The sequence below is a fragment of the Pleurodeles waltl genome, chromosome 5, assembly GCF_031143425.1.
Source record: "Pleurodeles waltl isolate 20211129_DDA chromosome 5, aPleWal1.hap1.20221129, whole genome shotgun sequence".
Taxonomy (NCBI): domain Eukaryota; kingdom Metazoa; phylum Chordata; class Amphibia; order Caudata; family Salamandridae; genus Pleurodeles; species Pleurodeles waltl.
Genome location: NC_090444.1, coordinates 269817655 through 269834516, shown reverse-complemented (window position 1 = coordinate 269834516; position 16862 = coordinate 269817655).

Genomic DNA, 16862 nt, shown 5'->3' with positions numbered 1-16862 from the left:
CTTTTTAAACTTTTAAGAACTTTTTGAAAGTTTAGAAGTACTTTTCAGCACTTAGAAAAGAGTGAAAAGAGGAAATGCAAAACTTTTTGGCTATGTGTATATACACTGACCTTGTTTTGTATATTTTTCTCTTATGAAAAGTACAATGACAAGAGTGGTAAGTAGTCTCAAAGCACTTATCCCACCGCTGCACAACCAATGTAGGAGGCTGGACTGGCTTGTAGTGAGTACCAAGGGGTACTTGCACCTTGCACCAGGCCCAGTTATCCCTTATTAGTGTATAGGGTGTCTAGCAGCTTAGGCTGATAGATAATGGTAGCTTAGCAAAGCAGCTCAGGCTGAACTAGGAGACGTGTGAAGCTACTACAGTACCACTTAGTGTCATATGCACAATATCATAAGAAAACACAATACACAGTTATACTAAAAATAAAGGTACTTTATTTTTATGACAATATGCCAAAGTATCTTAGAGTGTACCCTCAGTAAGAGGATAGGAAATATACACAAGATATATATACACAATAGCAAAAATATGCAGTATAGTCTTAGAAAACAGTGCAAACAATGTATAGTTACAATAGGATGCAATGGGGAAACATAGGGATAGGGGCAACACAAACCATATACTCCAGAAGTGGAATGCGAACCACGAATGGACCCCAAACCTATGTGACCTTGTAGAGGGTCGCTGGGACTATTAGAAAATAGTGAGAGTTAGAAAAATAACCCTCCCCAAGACCCTGAAAAGTGAGTGCAAAGTGCACCAAAGTTCCCCTAAGGACAAAATAGTCGTGTTAGAGGGAGAATGCAAGGAAAACACAAATCAGCAATGCAACAACGATGGATTCCTGTCTGAAGGTACCTGTGGAACAAGGGGACCAAGTCCAAAAGTCACAAGCAGCTCGGAGATGGGCAGATGCCCAAGAAATGCCAGCGGTTGGTGCAAAGAAGCTCTTACTAGGCTGAAGAACTGTGAATACTGCAGGAACGACAAGGGCTAGAGACTTCCCCTTTGGAGGATGGATCCCCCACGCCTTGGAGAGTCGTGCAGAAGTGTTTTCCCGCCGGATGGACGCCAACAAGCCTTGCTACACGCAAATCGTGCGTTTGGCGTTTTTGGACGCTGCTGGGGCCCAGGAGGGACCAGGAGGTCGCAAATTGGACCTGCAGAGAGAGGGGACGTCGAGCAAGACAAGGAGCCCTCACTGAAGCAGGTAGCACCCGGAGAAGTGCCAGAAACAGGCACTACGAGGATGCGTGAAACGGTGCTCGCCGAAGTTGCACAAAGGAGTCCCACGTCGCCGGAGACCAACTTAGAAAGTCGTGCAATGCAGGTTAGAGTGCCGTGGACCCAGGCTTGGCTGTGCACGAAGGATTTCCGCCGGAAGTGCACAGGGGCCGGAGAAGCTTGCAAAGTCGCGGTTCCCAGCAATGCAGCCCAGCGAGGTGAGGCAAGGACTTACCTCCACCAAACTTGGGCTGAAGAGTCACTGGACTGTGGGGGTCACTTGGACGGTGTTGCTGGATTCGAGGGACCTCGCTCGTCGTGCTGAGAGGAGACCCAAGGGACCGGAGATGCAGCTTTTTGGTGCCTGCGGTTGCAGGGGGAAGATTCCGTCGACCCACGGGAGATTTCTTCGGAGCTTCTGGTGCAGAGAGGAGGCAGACTACCCCCACAGCATGCACAAGCAGGAAAACAGTCGAGAAGGCGGCAGGATCAGCGTTACAGAGTTGCAGTAGTCGTCTTTGCTACTATGTTGCAGGTTTGCAGGCTTCCAGCGCGGTCAGCGGTCGATTCCTTATCAGAAGGTGAAGAGGGAGATGCAGAGGAACTCGGCTGAGCTCATGCATTCGTTATCTAAAGTTTCCCCAGAGACAGAGACCCTAAATAGCCAGAAAAGAGGGTTTGGCTACCTAGGAGAGAGGAAAGGCTACTAACACCTGAAGGAGCCTATCAGCAGGAGTCTCTGACGTCACCTGGTGGCACTGGCCACTCAGAGCAGTCCAGTGTGCCAGCAGCACCTCTGTTTCCAAGATGGCAGAGGTCTGGAGCACACTGGAGGAGCTCTGGACACCTCCCAGGGGAGGTGCAGGTCAGGGGAGTGGTCACTCCCCTTTCCTTTGTCCAGTTTCGCGCCAGAGCAGGGGCTAAGGGGTCCCTGAACCGGTGTAGACTGGCTTATGCAGAATTGGGCACATCTGTGCCCAACAAAGCATTTCCAGAGGCTGGGGGAGGCTACTCCTCCCCTGCCTTCACACCATTTTCCAAAGGGAGAGGGTGTCACACCCTCTCTCAGAGGAAGTTCTTTGTTCTGCCATCCTGGGCCAGGCCTGGCTGGACCCCAGGAGGGCAGCTGCCTGTCTGAGGGGTTGGCAGCAGCAGCAGCTGCAGTGAAACCCCAGGAAGGGCAGTCTGGCAGTACCAGGGTCTGTGCTACAGACCACTGGGATCATGGAATTGTACCAACAATGCCAGGATGGCATAGAGGGGGCAATTCCATGATCATAGACATGTTACATGGCCATATTCGGAGTTACCATGGTGAAGCTACATATAGGTAGTGACCTATATGTAGTGCACGCGTGTAATGGTGTCCCCGCACTCACAAAGTTCAGTGAATTGGCTCTGAACAATGTGGGGGCACCTTGGCTAGTGCCAGGGTGCCCTCACACTAAGTAACTTTGCACCTAACCTTTACCAGGTAAAGGTTAGACATATAGGTGACTTATAAGTTACTTAAGTGCAGTGTAAAATGGCTGTGAAATAACGTGGACGTTATTTCACTCAGGCTGCAGTGGCAGGCCTGTGTAAGAATTGTCAGAGCTCCCTATGGGTGGCAAAAGAAATGCTGCAGCCCATAGGGATCTCCTGGAACCCCAATACCCTGGGTACCTCAGTACCATATACTAGGGAATTATGAGGGTGTTCCAGTAAGCCAATGTAAATTGGTAAAAATGGTCACTAGCCTGTTAGTGACAATTTGAAAGTAATGAGAGAGCATAACCACTGAGGTTCTGGTTAGCAGAGCCTCAGTGAGACAGTTAGGCACCACACAGGGAACATATACATGCACACCTATGAGCACTGGGGCCCTGTGTGACAGGGTCCCAGTGACACATACATATAGGCCACAAACCTATGAGCACTGGGGTCCTGACTAGCAGGATCCCAGTGACACATAACAACCATACTGAAAACATGGTGTTTTCACTATGAGCACTGAGGCCTGGCTATCAGGATCCCAGTGAGACAGTGAAAACAGTGACAAACACCCTGACATACACTCACAAACAGGCCAAAAGTGGGGGTAACAAGGCTAGAAAGAGGCTACCTTCTCACAGTCATCAACTCGAGGGATGGGATACGTATCAAACAGTGATATATCATTAAGCTTGCGAAAGTCGATGCAAAACCGGATAGACCCGTCGTGTTTCGGGACGAGGACTACCGGGGAATTCCAAGGACTAACCCCCAGGGTTAACATCTTCTTTATTTCTTCCTCAATAACATGTTTCCGGGCTTCGGGTATACGATAGGGTCGGAGGCGGATAATCCGTCCGTCTGGTGTTTTTATTTTGTGGTATATCAAGGTGGTTCTACCTGGTGTTTCTGAAAAGAAGTTCGAATGTTGTTTTAAGAGTGTGGATAGTTGTGTCTTCTCAGTTTCTGTCAGAGACCTATTTATGCAGGGATTCCCTTCCGGGGTTTGTTCCTCTAGGGGAAATAGTTCTAAGTCTAGCTCTCTGGATGGCGAGATAAAGCATCCGTTAGCTAATCGATTTTCTGTCTCTTCTGCTGGTTTCCATTTTTTTAGTAAGTTTATATGGTAGATTTGAGTTCTTTTCGGGTGTGCATTTAACTCTATGAGGTATGTGACGGGAGAGACTGCTTTAATGACTCTATAAGGACCCTGCCATTTGGCTAATAATTTATGCTCAGATGTTGGTCGCATTATGAGGACTTGATCGTTCTGGAGAAATGATCGTAATTTACTTCCTTTGTCATAATAGGCTTTTTGATTGTTTTGTGCTTTCTCGAGATGTCTATGTACATCTTCCCATAGGCTTTGTAACTGGGTTTTTAAATTGTGAACATAGTCGAGCAAGGGTTTTCCTTCTTCCCCTTCCTCCTCCCAAGTTTCTGCTGCCATGTCCAGAAGGCAACGTGGTTGTCTTCCAAAAACTAATTCAAACGGGCTGTGACCCGTAGAGGACTGTTCGTGAGTCCGGATGGCATAAAGAACCAGGGGTAACTTCTGATCCCAATCCCTTCCTGAGTCGTCTACTATTTTTCTTAATAGTGTCTTTATGGTACGGTTATAGCGTTCCACTAAACTGTCCGTTTGGGGGTGGTATACCGAAGTCTTTATTTGAGTAATCCCTAATAATCGACATATCTGCTTCATAAGGTTTGACATGAAAGGGGTGCCTTGATCAGTAAGGATCTCTTGTGGGAAGCCTGCCCGAGAAAAAAACGTTATCATGGCCTGGGCTACCATTTTTGTAGTTATACTAGATAAGGGAATCGCTTTGGGGTATCTTGTAGCGTAGTCTACTATGACCAGAACATAGGTGTGTCCTCTGGATGAGGGAAGCAAAGGGCCGACTAAATCCATACCCACCCGGCTAAACGGAACCTCAATAATGGGTAAAGGATGCAAGGGTGCTTTCCTGGGTACTCCCGGTTCGGTAAGTTGGCATCTAGGACATTGTAAGCAATATCTCCTAATATGGGCATAGACTCCTGGCCAATAGAACCTCCGTAGGAGGTATTCCTGCGTCTTTTCTCTACCGTAGTGACCCCCTCCTGGTTGATTATGAGCTAGAAACAGTACTTGGGTTCGATATGGCTCTGGGACAACTAGTTGTTGTTTGGTTTCTCCTGTGGTAGTCGTGGTTATTCTATAAAGAAGATTTTTCTGTATTATAAAATAAGGACCCACCTCGTTCATGGCTTCTGTTTTGGCCGTATTCCAGGCATGAGCAAGGGTAGGGTCTTCTCTCTGGCTGGTACGAAAAGTCACTGGTGCGTTACTAATCTCTGCCACTACCTTGTTGTATTCTGTCTCTTTTCTGGCCTCCTGAAATCGTAATTTCTCCTATCTTTTCTCATTTCTGGTGAGTTTTCTACGGCTCGGAGGGCATTCAATAAAACTATTAGAAAAAGGTACTTCTGTCCACCACTCTGGGATTGCCTTTTGGGTTCGAGTTTGGTCTAAGAGGTTATAGAACCGGACATAGTCAGTCCCTATAATGCAGTCTTCAATCAACCGGTCCATAACCCCTACTGGGAGGAAATCATGATATTGTCCCCATTCCACCTTGACCAATGCTAGGGGATATTTTTCCTTATCACCATGTATGCAACAAATAGTGACCCATTGGTTGGAGGCCAGGTCTGTGAGTTCTACTAAATCTCTCCGGATTACGGACTGACTACAACCCGAATCGATTAAGGCAGAGATGGGATGTCCGTTTATCTTGATGACATGTTTAAACTTCGAATTTCCCTTCCCTGTACATAAGACTCTACGACGGGTAACCCCGATTTCCATGTGTTCGACTCCATCTGACTTTCTGGGACATACCCTTGCTATGTGACCCCACTCTCCACAACTGAAACATTGAGGTAATTGCATGGGATGACTCTCTGCCTGTTTATGGGACCCAGATTCTTCCGGTGGGTATCTTGGGTTTGGTTTTGGTGGAGTTGGTGTGGTCTCTAGGACTTGTCTGGGCTGAAACAGTTTGACGTCCGTAGATCGGTGGTAAGCACAGGCCAGATCTATAGCGAGCTCAGTATCTACCTTCGGGTGTTGTCTTATCCAATTCTTGGTGCTATGTGGTAAGGAATCCAAATACTGTTCCAGAATAATTGTTTTTATCACATCTTCTCGGGTTGTCCCTATAGGCCCCAACCATTTCAAGGCTAAGGGGGTTATTCCAACTTTGGAGGAGGTGGTAATCCGTCCCAAATGTGACGGATTTACCACCAGCCGTATTACGAGTTCCATAGGATATAATGGACTCGTAATACGGCTGGTGGTATATCCGTCACTTTACCGTCACTTTTGGGACGGATTACCACTTCCTCCAAAGTTGGAATAACCCCCTAAGTCTTTAACCCGGAAGTAGAAAGTGCGAGGATCCTCATTCTGCCCCCACTTCACTTTCCGGAACTTCAATCGGTAATATTCTGTGTCATGACCAACCCGTTCCAGGATACTCCTTTTTATGTCCTTGTATGGAGTGGTGCCGCCAGGATTGGCAGCTTGGTAGGCCGTTTGCAGAATTCCGGTGAGTAATGGCGCAATGTACTGTCCCCATCGGTCCTCTTGCCACTGGGCGGAGGAGGCCACCCGTTCAAAGTTCGTAAAAAAGGAGTCCGGGTCTTCGCCTTCCTGAAATTTTTGTAAGACAGAGCTAGGGATATTGGGGTGTACTTTGCTGGCTGCTATGGTGTCCGTTAATTTTTGCAGCGCAGTCTCATGTACAAGCTGGTTGTTGGCCAAGATTGTAGCTTGGCTTTTTAAGGCGGATTGTAGGGCTTCTCTGTCTTCCTTGGCCTCCCGTTGATGTGCCTCCCACACTAGTTGTAAGTGGCGCTGGCCTTCCGCTAGCTGTTTAATCATGTCCTCAAGGGTTGGTTTGTCGCTCATGATGTACACCGCCAGGTAGCCTCCGGGATATTAGATCCCACTTCTGACACCACTGTGGTAGGCTGTGGCGGTACAAGTGAACAGAAAAAGGCGGAGTCTCTTATGTATATTATTAGAAGAAAAAAAAAAAACTTTTATTTCCTTTCTAATTTGTTAGAGAGCAACCAATGTCCATTATGTTCTTTGTAGCTCTGTGGGATTATTTTCTGGGCTCTCTTAACAGTCTTGTCCTTTTCCTTTTCTTTTTCCCCTCCTTTAGGTTTGGTAGACGTCTGGTTGTTGGGCCTCCCGAGTGTTGCCGGAAAAACACAAAAACAACAAACGAAAAAAACAGAGGTGAGTCTTTCTGGGGTAATCTGGTGTTTTTTTTTTTTTTAGAGATAGATGGGGGAAGGGACTTTAAGGGGGGTGGGGGTGTGTGAGGATATCCCACTGTGCTGGTGATGGGTCCTGAATATGGTGCCAGGTTCCGTCGCTTCTCTCTCTCTCTCTCTCTCTCTCTCTCTCTCACTCGTTAGGGCCCAGCAAGCAGAGAGTTCAGTACTCTCTCCGTAGTGATTCAGTGCACCTCTCCTTCCCCTCTCCCGCCTCCCCTGTTCCCTTCCCCTGTGCCCGTGTCACTCTGGGTTTCCCTCGTCCCTAGGAGGGACCGTACCTTCGAGAGCCACGACCCTCCTGGGTCATGGTGGGCTCCTCGCGTCCTTGACTCCTTTCCGCAGTTGGAAGCGGCTCCGGTTTCCTCCGCTCCTCGAGAGAGTCTGTGGTTGTTCTTCACAGTTGTCTCTGTGTCAGCAGCTCCGTACGTCTTCCTCTCTTCCGTGGCGTTCTGCCCCTCCGTGGTGTAGTCCTTTCTTTCTTGTAGTGGCCGTTCCAGGAAGTCGTCGTCTGTGACGCTTAGCAGCGTTCCCATGTTGCTATGGGAACGCGGAAGCGTATTGAGGGAGCCGTTTGAATGGTGTCGGCTCAAGGAGGGAGAGGACACGGTCACGGAGACCCGTCTACAGTGCTATTTATTGAAAAGTGCTGTATCTGTACATTGTCCATGATTGTGAGAGAGACAATCACTGGGCAGGCTGACAAGATATACAGTGGTAAGCAGAACAGTCATTGAGTAGAGTTGTTGTAAGAATGGCATGTTACAAAACGTAGGACCTTGGTAATAGTTGGCCATGTGGCAGGGACTAGTGCTTCCGGGTACTTTTCCATGTGAAGGTGATCTGTTCCCTGTCTTCTTCCTCTGATGTGTGTGTTGCCTCCTCTGTTCTTGGTGGTGGTGGTTGTGAAGAGGCAACACACACCTCAGTGTTAGAAGACGTGGAGTCAGACTTCCCGGTCGCTGCTACCTGTGAAGGTCTTAAGGGCAGTACTGCAGAAAGGAGGATCTGCTGATTCTTAAGAATAGCAGCCACATCACGATGATAGGCAGCCAGGTCAGCCCTGAGGGGTTCAATGTTGCATTTGTGCACGCGTTGACAGGATTGCTGTTGTAGGTGTTGGGTCAACTGTATTACAGCTGTGCTGATTTCCTTCTCGGTTTCTTGCTGTTCCTGCAAGATAAATGTTAGGGCTTGCATAACTGCTGCCTGATCTGCAGATGACATCATTGACGAACGCACCCCCTCTAGGCTGGCTGCCATAGTTTGCATCCCCACCCGCACCTCATTGGCCAGCTCCCGCTGTACCCCAACTACAGTTCTCTCAAAGCTGGTGCCTGTGTCGTCTGAGTCCTCAGCTGTATTGGAGCTGGCAGTTCTTACAATTGGGGTGGTGGGTGGATCCTCTGTGATGGCTGCTGTATCTGTGCTCCTCCTTGTGACTGAAGGTGTGGTCTGGAGGGTTTCAAGGACCTTTTGGATAGTCTCCTGGGGAATGTTTATCAGCTCGTTATCCATGTAATCAGGGTAATCTGGGACAGGCATATCCGCAGGAGATCCATCTTCCTCTGCAATGAAACAGGGTACAATTAGTGTGTCTGTGTTGTGGCATGAGTGATGTGACATGCCTGCCTTGTGATGAATTCACATTGTGATCTTGTTTCATGTTTATTGCTCCAGTCTTTGAGATGGGCATTCTCCCAGGCCTATGGCCCACCTGCATGTCACATGTATGTTATTCAGTTATTAGACTTGTCTGCATCATCTCTTCTAGATGTTGTTTTAGGCCAAATAGTGATTTGCCACCTTCTTGTCCTACTCAACCCTCTGTCTACATCCATTCTCATGGAGAGACCTTTCACTGGCTGTGGGTGTTCTGATGGCACTGGCAGCACACTTAACAATCTGGACCTGCCCCAGTCTCTGATCTTTCACATCCACTTAAATGTATCTGACATGTAGCATATCCTATGTATAGCAATGTTATGACACAATATGGATGTTGGCATTGGTAATGTGTACAGCTGATGTTGGAAATGTGTGGTACATTGGATTGCCCTGATAGTCGTATCAGTGTCCTATTTCCTCCTCTGACTGTGCAGGTGTATTTCAGTGACCAGTTACATGTGTCCCCCCCTCAATGTTGTTGTCTGAGCAGTATGACATTTGGGATGTTACATTGTGACCCAGGCACAGGATGGACCCTGAGATATGCAGCATGGGTATGTCCTTAGTGATGTGTAGCTTTTATTGTTGTTGACATTGGCTGATGTTTGCAACAACTATGGGCATTGACATTTGACAGTACTGGGGCCTTTGTCTTTTTTCAGGGGATTGTTGAAGTTGTCATCCTCAACCCTCTAATTTAGGTGTGTATGATCCATGGTCAGGTTACTGACATTGGCTTCTTGAGCTGCACACAGAGCGGAAGTGGTAGTGGCAACTGTTGTCGCAGTTACATTCCAGTTGTCGGTATGGCTAGAGGTTGTTAATAGGGCCCTAGTTAATGTGGGGGTATGGTGGCTGACGTGTGCCGGGATGTCAGTTTGAAGTTGTGCCCTTCCCTCCTGGCGTGGCTTTCCCTTTGCTCCATCGTTGGCATGGCAGCATACCCCCATGGAACTGTTGTGGGTGTAGTGTAATGGTGTGCCCCAGCTTCTGTCTGTGCAGGCCATGCCGCTTTACCCATGCCACTCCATGTATATGATGACTTACATGCAATGTGTAGTAGGCATTCCCCCCCGTTGCAGTTGACATTAGTGCATTTCAATTCCCCATGCGACTTACCCTGCATGTGCGTTGTCTCCTGGTAGTCTGCGCTGTCCTGTCCTTGAATCCCTGTGACGATCTCCTCAGGGATGACGGCTGTGACCATCTCCTTCATGTGGTCCAGGGCCTCCTGGTGTGCTGGACTCCCACCTCCAGTCTGCAGTGCTGCCTTCCTGTTCCTGGCCATCTTTTCCTTGGTCCTACGCTTGCAGTCATGCCAGCGTTTCTTGCAATCGATGACAGTTCTGCGTACTTCAGCCACACTGTTAATCTTGTCAACAATTTGTTGCCATATTGCCTCTCTCCTACTGATTGGCAACTTTGAGGTGACAAACAGTTGGTGCTGGTGTTCCGTCACCTCTTTAACCAGAATTTCCTGCTGCTCTGCACTGAAGCGACACTTTCTTTTCTTCTTATAAGTGTCCTGGTTCTTGTGTGGGTCCTCCTGGCTGGTTCCTGGTCTGTTGTCATCTTCCTGGGGTCTGTAGTGGCATCTGGGATCCATTTTGGCTCTCCTCTGGTGAAAAGGCAGTGTTTGCGAGGTTTTTTGATGCTATTGCGTCAAAAAACGGCGCATATCCGGTTTGCGGGGTCGTAAATCAACCCACAGTCATTTCCGCCGTGTTAACGTCATTTTGCTTTACAACTTGACGCTGCGGTGTGCGTCAAAATGACTCCCACCTGTGGTTTGCGCCGCAGTGCGTCAAAGTATAAATTTGACGCCCGCACAGCGCACCAAACTGGCGTTAGCCGGTGGTAATACTTTTGACGCAAAACTGCGCCAGTGCAGTTTTGCATCAAAAAGCATAAATATGGCCCTATGTTTTTGTAATAGGCTTGGTGGTTTGCCGCAGCGCTGATGGAGCTGGAGGTTGGACCACCGAAATACAAGGCCACTGCGCCGTTGGCAGTCTGCCTTTTTTGCTTGGCATGCAGCGGTTCTGCCTGTTTGCATCATAATACGGTGGTCTGGCGACTGACGGCACAGCAGTCTTTTTGGGACTGCTAACATGGCCGTCTGGCAGTCCGACCGCCAAACTTGTAATCAGGCCCAAAGTCTTTGGCAAGTGTACTTGCCACTGGAAAATGGGAAATCTGTCTAGGCAACCCTGTGGTCCCCATTCCTGGCTGCCAAACATGCAAGAATATGATATAGTATAAACTTGCAGGGACAAAGATTTCCAAAAAAGTGAAAATAGAGAATACCTTATTTTGGTAGCATGTTTAAGAAATCCTAGTTCATCTTGCAGGTGAGCTGAGTGAGGTTAGAGAAGATAAATACATTTAAAATGCACTTCCACCTATGATTCTCTAAACACACAAATGGCTCAAACCATAGACAAGCAACGAAAAGATTGGATTGTAGACATTTTAAGAAAACATTTCCACTTTCTGTGACATTGTGTCCATGAAAAATTGCTCCCTGGGAAGTTAGCCAGCTCTAAAAAAGGACATACCAGCATCCTTTCTCTTAAAACAGAGACCCACAGGAACAGCCAATTATAACAAAACAGAAAGATTGAGAGAGGTTATAATGTTCTGAATTTTCCATGATAAAATGCTTTTCAGATGAAGAATATGATGCAATCTATAGATGATCCTTTCAATTAGCTAGTTTGCTCAAATGGGTTAGGAAATGTCTGATTTTATGCACATATACCATCAGAATGGGAAACAGAGCGTTAAGTCAAATGAATTATGTCAACATGCTCAAAATCAAACTATGTGTGAAGAAATGGGACAAACTTGTCCTATATTCTCTGAAATTGGGTACATCTATATATTGAAAATCAGTGGGTTCCATGGTTTTATTTAGGTAAATATTGAATCAATAAAAGACTAGCAGAGAAATTTCCCAGTCAAGGAGTGCATCAGTAAACTCAATAAGTTATTTCAAAAGCAGAAACAGATACCATGACCCTCAAAGTGTATTATACCAAAAAGGTTTCATTAGTAGTAGATAAAAATAGCAAAAAGACAATCAATATACATTCATCATGTGTGCTACAGTAGAGAAAAGGGTGATAATGCAGTACTCAGGTAATAAAAGGTGAACGGGTCCAGATGTACTACTTCTTCACACAGTACAGTATAGTATCCATATCAGGGTTCGGATTTAATATGATTTTGCATCTGAGTTGTGTCACTTTTGTGGTGCAGCCCCAATGCTAAATCGTTTTTGCCATTTACTAAGCCACACAAAGCTTCTTTACATTGCTTTGCATGGTTTAGTTAACTCACAATTACTCATCACAGTTCATAGCATTGCCTTGTGTTACTTTGCATCAGGTAGGTGTTACATGGGTGGAACATGGAGATTCTTAGGCATCCACCCATAGATTTTGACACAAACCAAGATTTACAAATACTTGTAAACCTAGGCTGGCACAAAATGATGCATCTACCCGACAGAGTGGTAACAAATAGAAATATCTTTATTTGTCATTGTAAGTTTCTCTTGCTCTGTGTGCTGCATAATATGCCTCTAAGAATTGTTACTGTGGAGAAAGGTATTCCTTCATGAACAAAACTAATCCTGCCTGTAATGCAGGCACCCTTGCACAATGGTACAAGGATGCTTGCATTGGCACTCAGCAGCACACAGTACACCAGTGCAGAGAGAGATCAGAAAGGCTCCATATGTTTATAAATATGGAACATTTCTGCTCTCTCCATTTCACACAACAAAGTGCAGAATGTTCCCTACTGACTGCATTGTGTGACACAATAGTAAATGTGCCCCTTGCTGTGCAAGGAAAAACTCAGTGCAGAGCCATAGCTGTTAAATTTAATCTACTGCTGCTGTCACACCAATGGGCTAGCACCTAAAGAAGGTTATCTTCCACAATGCAAAGCCTCACACCATGGTGCAAAGGTGTATTTATGTGTGTTGTCTAGTAGCGGAACTACCTTTCCAGTGCAAATTCCTAAGTGTACAGTAACTCAAAGGGTTCTCACGCATTTGGTGTGTGCTCTGCACTGTAGCACATATGCCGTACATCTTTTTTGAGACATAAACATATTTCTCTTGTTTGCACATGCTTCAAGTAGTCAGTTTTTTTTTAATACAAAGCTCGCCCTGGCTATGTTACTAGATCTGGCTTTCTGAGAACACCTACAGGGGCTTGCTCTGATCCTCCTAACTACAATGACACAAGGCATTTTTTGTACTGTGAGAAGTGTATCTTTCCAACTCAAAACACCTTTTGTTTTGGCTCATGTAATAGTCATGGGGTCATCATCAGGAAATAATGCCTAGCCACAATCAGGTGGTGACCAATTTGTTAGTTTGTTTTTGAAAAACAGTATTTGCATAGTGTGGCTAAAAAAATGACATTCACTAGGAAAACTCTTCTGCCTTTACTACAATGGTCAGGCAGGGAAATTCCTACTAAGCAGACGAGGAACAACCATTCAATCAGTTAGTCTTCTGCCAGCGGACAGAAGCCCATAGCTTCCACTGACTGGAGAGCCGAGGAGTCAGCCACACTGATGTTGCACTTCAGCCAGGGCTAATATTGCTCAAATAATTACATAGGAAAACATAAACTTTCCATTTATGAGAAATAGTTGTATATTCAAATGAATATTGGCAGGTGGATTAACTACCTGGGATGTGTTAACTCCCTAGGTTGAATGTCAAGTAGACCTTACACCGACAGTACTTAACCATGACATGATTTATACCTCCTGGCCTCAGGGAGTGTTTTTATCATCCTGGTTCACCAGAAAATTGAAAGCTTCATAATGTAAATTTACATCTAAATGGTCATACTTTTTCATCATCCATGACGCCAATAATAGGCATAAAAGAAGAAGAATTTGGGAAGTGGCAGAAACAGTTTGAGGACATGTGCGATTGTGAGAGCCTCAAATCATTTGCACACATTAAGATGAACTGCAGACTACCAGAGGGGAAAAGGTTTAGGTACAGCCAGGTGTGACACTAGGTGACACAGCCTATGGTTAAACAAGGAGAAAATTGTGTACAAGGATGCATTTACTACGAAATGTATTTACAATGACGCCATTACTACAAATATGCATTTACCATGCATGCCTTTACCACACATGCCTTTACTACAAATATTCCTTTACAACAAATTTCGTTCTAATGGGTTATATCTACCATTTTATTTTCTACCACGGATATGTCTTTACCCACCATGCATCCACAATGAAATATTCGTAGTAAAGGCATGCGTGGTAAAAAACATTTGTTGTAATTGCATTTGCTGTACTGGTGGATGTGTTGTAATTATCACGTTGTAAAGGCAATCTTGGTAATTGCATTCATTGTTCCATCATACTACCTTAGGCAAGACGTCAGTAGACCCCTGATACCATTCGAGAAACGGTTCATCACTAAATTTGGGGATAAGCACACTTTATCTGCGATTCTCAGATAACTCACACATGGCAGACCTTGGTGAAGACAGGCAGCAAGTAAAGATTAGGAAACATTGATAAAGCTATCCTCAGACTGATCATATACCACAGAAAAACTACACAGATGGAATAATGCCATAAGTTAAGATTGTTGGTGCGGCTATGGGGCACTGGCTCACTCTTACATGTGCTATGACACTGCCCCAAACTCAATACATATTGGCAAAAGATCCTGAACTATATAGATATCCACTGAAGAGAACAAAGGTTAGCATGATGTTATAGTTAGGTATAATAATAATATGTTACTTTGTGGTAAAGAAACCTAATCCAAGTAAATATAACTGGCACCCGCCATGCACAGTATTGTCATTAATGATGTCATTTCAGATATTATCAGTGATGTTATCAATGATGTTATGGAACTTGTCATGAGTGATGTACAATATGAGGTCATAAGCATAACTCTGGGTGTTGGGAAGGGGCGGTTGAGGTTTGTGATATGTTCAATAATTTATTTTATTTTGTTTCACCCTGCTGCCCGAACAGTTGTAGGCAGGGTATCCTGTTCCATTTTTATCTAAAACTATTAAAAACAACTGATTCAAAATGTATTCAAAAAGTTTCATACGTTTTTTAAAATCCCCAGTGAAATGCACGACTACTTGCATATTTTTATATTAATAAATGTATATATTTTATGCACAAGTACATTCTTTTTGACCATAAAATAGTTTTGTTTAGCGATCTGGAAAATATTATTCTCGATCGAGAAACAGCTTCTTGTGCACCCCCTTCAATTCCTCTGTATTCTCCCTTTTCTTACCCCGAATTAGACCTCCTTCTTTGACATGAGTAAATCTCAGGCAGAGTTTAAGGTGGTAAAAACTGTGACAAAGTTTTCTAAAGACCCACAATCCTGAAGGCTAGTTGGTGTTTTTCTTCTTCAGAAGGAGCCCCCGACCTGAAACATTCATCAGTCAGATTTGCTAACCGTATAGGAAGAACTTTCTATATTGAGAACGTCCCAATCTCTAAATCAGTAAAATGGATCTGCACTTGCACCTAAAGTTGTTTGTACACTTGTGCTACATAGGTTTTCACAAACTTCCGAGAAGTGCCCCAACAGTATTCATTTGCCATACTTTCCTAAAGAGAAAGTGCTTAACACCCACATACTTCAAAACACCGAAATATTTTTATATTATTGAGTTCTAAATCTGCTGGCTAATCTAGACGCTGTCATTCAATAGTAATGATAATAAAAAACAATGCTGTTGCTCACTGCCTCCTTACACTATACCTCTCTGAGTCCAAAACGATTCTGTCTAAGATTACAACAGCATGATTCACAAAAGACATCTAAACTTTGCTCTTACAGTGTTACTCCTGTGCTTGATGTAAATATCTGACTTTCTTGGAATTCCCCTAGAAATTTGCAGGAGCACTCTTGTCAACCTGAGCTATTGCAGCTTTCGAATCATAATTGCATATGTGCAAATGCGCAAATATAACTTGCCCTGAATAACGTTTTGCATCTTCATGTGAAAATACCTTCTCCTAAACCAATTGTGAGTGTGTCCCTGTCTCTTTCCCCACCCTGAGTATTTACTCCGCCTCCTCTTGACTGGAGTTATTCTGCAAGCTGTTTTAGGAACAGGAAAATACCCGCGAAGGGTTTGTGAACGTAAACGTTTGTGGGTGATTAGCAACGTTAGCAGTATTCTGACCTGACCCACCCACAACCCGCTCTCGGGAGACGATATATACACAAATGCAATTTTGAGTTTGAGTTAATTCATTTACAAGTGCAAATTCGAACTTTGTGAATCAGAAGCATGTATTGAAGCTCGTGAATTTTGTTGTGTTTTCACAACCTATGGCCTGATTTAGAGTTAGTAGGATGGGATACTCCATCGCAAACGTGAGGGATATCCCGCCTGCCAAATTACAAGTGCAATATATCTGATGACACTTGTAATATGGTGGGTGGGACATCCGTCGCATTGTGACGGAGTGTCCTCCCCCTGAATCAGCCCATAAATATCTATATTTGTATTATTGTTAATATTATCATCCTCATATCATCCTCATTAAAATTATCATTAGAAATGATGACTAACCATCCAGTGGGCTCGCTGAGATTAACTTTGAAAGCATTAAATCACAGGAGTGTATGGTCCACCACATGTGTACACCCATGCTTAGGGAGCTATCAGGTACAAGGCGGTTGTGAGATATACATTGACAATTTTAACTAGCATGTGCATTGATCAGCTGCAGCGCTCCAACATATGAACCAGCCTGGTCTGCATTAAAAAAGATCCATATAAATGAGCAATTGAAATGATAAAATATTGCCTCTCATGCATACCCAAAATACCATTGGATTACTCCCCATAAAATCATTCTAGCAGTAAACAACCGTGGCATAACACTTGCCATTTCTTATGGGTCATCTGGGTCACAATCGGTGGCATCAGGCTGCAGAAGAATGATGAGCTCTGAGGTCCCCATTGTCTTTAATGATCTCTGAAGTTTTCTGATTTTAGGGGGAGAAAATGCACCTGGGCTGCTAAGATGCTCGAGTGCCAACAGGCTGGCCCTGATTGCTGCACAAAGCTAAGTGCCCATTTAATGCCAGAGTTTCCACTGCCAGGCCATTCTC